Source organism: Oncorhynchus keta, chromosome 10 (assembly GCF_023373465.1).
Source record: "Oncorhynchus keta strain PuntledgeMale-10-30-2019 chromosome 10, Oket_V2, whole genome shotgun sequence".
NCBI lineage: Eukaryota > Metazoa > Chordata > Actinopteri > Salmoniformes > Salmonidae > Oncorhynchus > Oncorhynchus keta.
In genome coordinates this window covers 11,325,642-11,328,141 of record NC_068430.1, presented here as the reverse complement: position 1 = coordinate 11,328,141, position 2,500 = coordinate 11,325,642, and the positions used below count along the sequence as shown (strand labels likewise).

Sequence of the window (2,500 nt, the reverse complement as noted above, 5' to 3'; positions counted from 1 at the left end):
TTTGATGTATTTGATACCATTCCACTGATTCCTCTCCAGTCATTACCACAAGCCCATCCTCCCCCTTTAAGGTGCCACCAACCTCCTGTGGTGTGCATGCCTATGTGCCTGCATGTGAGCTGCTTTAAACACACAGACAATCTGAGCTGCTTAAAGCATGAAACACACAGACAATCTGAGCTGCTTAAAGCATGAAACACACCTAGAATCTGTGAGCTGCTTAAAGCATGAAACACACTGAGAATCTGTGAGCTGCTTAAAGCATGAAACACACCTAGAATCTGTGAGCTGCTTAAAGCATGAAACACACCTAGAATCTGTGAGCTGCTTAAAGCATGAAACACACTGAGAATCTGTGAGCTGCTTAAAGCATGAAACACACCTAGAATCTGTGAGCTGCTTAAAGCATGAAACACACTGACAATCTGTGAGCTGCTTAAAGCATGAAACACACTGACAATCTGTGAGCTGCTTAAAGCATGAAACACACCCAGAATCTGTGAGCTGCTTAAAGCATGAAACACACCTAGAATCTGTGAGCTGCTTAAAGCATGAAACACACAGACAATCTGTGCTGCTTAAAGCATGAAACACACCCAGAATCTGTGAGCTGCTTAAAGCATGAAACACACCCAGAATCTGTGAGCTGCTTAAAGCATGAAACACACTGAGAATCTGTGAGCTGCTTAAAGCATGAAACACACAGACAATCTGAGCTGCTTAAAGCATGAAACACACTGAGAATCTGTGAGCTGCTTAAAGCATGAAACACACAGACAATCTGAGCTGCTTAAAGCATGAAACACTCCTAGAATCTGTGAGCTGCTTAAAGCATGAAACACACAGACAATCTGAGCTGCTTAAAGCATGAAACACACTGAGAATCTGTGAGCTGCTTAAAGCATGAAACACACTGAGAATCTGTGAGCTGCTTAAAGCATGAAACACACAGACAATCTGAGCTGCTTAAAGCATGAAACACACTGAGAATCTGTGAGCTGCTTAAAGCATGAAACACACTGACAATCTGAGCTGCTTAAAGCATGAAACACTCCTAGAATCTGTGAGCTGCTTAAAGCATGAAACACACTGAGAATCGGTGAGGTGCAGCGAGATTCTATTGGTTTGTTGGAGCACGTATTTGCATATTTTGACTAAGGAACGCCTGTTCTGTGAAGTGCGCCTTGCGTCTTGATTTTACCTAGCTAGTACAACAGCTAGCTAGCGAATTATTCTAACAAATTAGCTAACATTAGCCAGATAGCTAAACTTGTATCTATGGGCTGTATGCGATTATGGAGAATGAATTAAATCATTTATTTCTTGCTCGCTAGTTATCTAGCTGTGGCCGTCAAATCAGGTGTAGCGAAATGCTTGTGTTTCTAGCTCTAACAGTGCAGTAATATCTAACAATTTCACAACAATACACACAAATCTAAGTAAAGGAATGGAATTAAGAATATATCAATATTTGGGTGAGCAATGTCAGAGCGGCATAGACTAAGATACAGTAGAATAGGATAGAATATACATATGAGGTAAGCAATGCAAAATATGTCAACATTATTTAGCTAGTAACGAGGGCTTTCCATAACAAAAGCAACAACATCGCAGCTACCTAGTTATTACTAAACCATTTAATTTAACCTTTATTTAACCAGGCAAGTCAGTTAAGAACACATTCTTATTTTCAATGACAGCCTGGGAACAGTGGGTTAACTGCCTGTTCAGGGGCAGAACGACAGATTTGTACCTTGTCAGCTCGGGGGTTTGAACTCGCAACCTTCCGGTTACTAGTCCAACGCTCTAACCACTAGGCTACGCTGCCACAACACACACAGACATGCCGTGCAGCGCTACTGCCACCTTCTGGTTTGGAGTATTTTAACACGGCTGAGTGGCTGATGACTTAAAGGTATTGCTCTGTGAACACTAAAGAGATGAACTGCAGACACACTGTTTAGAGGTGCTAAGAACGGTCGGCAGGCAAACCTTTGACCTATCCTACCGGTATGTCTGAGCTATATGAAGATCAGATTCAGATGAGGTATGAGTCTGTTGACATTTACTTAGCCAAGGCTATTGTCAGATTCAATAAAGTTTCATTCAATTTTGAGGAGTGCCTTTTACAAAACCATTTATCTGATTATTTTCAAATCAAATTGACAGAATTGACTTTCTTAGTCTGATATACTCTCCATCTTCTTCTTTCTTTGTCTCCATCCCTGCCTTCCTCGCCCTCCCTTACCCAAACTCTCTCCCCCTTCCTCTCAAAATCTCTTTCTTTCTCTTTCTCTCTCTCCTATTCTCTTCCTTCTCCTCCCCCACCCCAGCAGTAGAAAGAGGAATGATTGAGCTGTGATAGGACTGACAGTTAACCTGTATCGTCCTTGGTCTTTCTCTCTGTGTAGGAGTAGGACTCGTGTCCAGCAGGGTGTTCTAGGACTGACAGTTAACCTGTATTGTCCTTGGTCTTTCTCTCTGTGTAGGAGTAGGACTC

At 42.1% G+C, this 2,500-nt stretch overlaps 1 protein-coding gene across 3 annotated transcripts in view; it reads left to right on the top strand.

Moving 5' to 3' along the window:
• LOC118381065 (kinesin-like protein KIF21B) overlaps positions 1-2,500 on the top strand; it is a 188,250-nt gene that overhangs the window by 122,045 nt on the left and 63,705 nt on the right. The gene's annotated exons all lie outside the window — the stretch shown is intronic.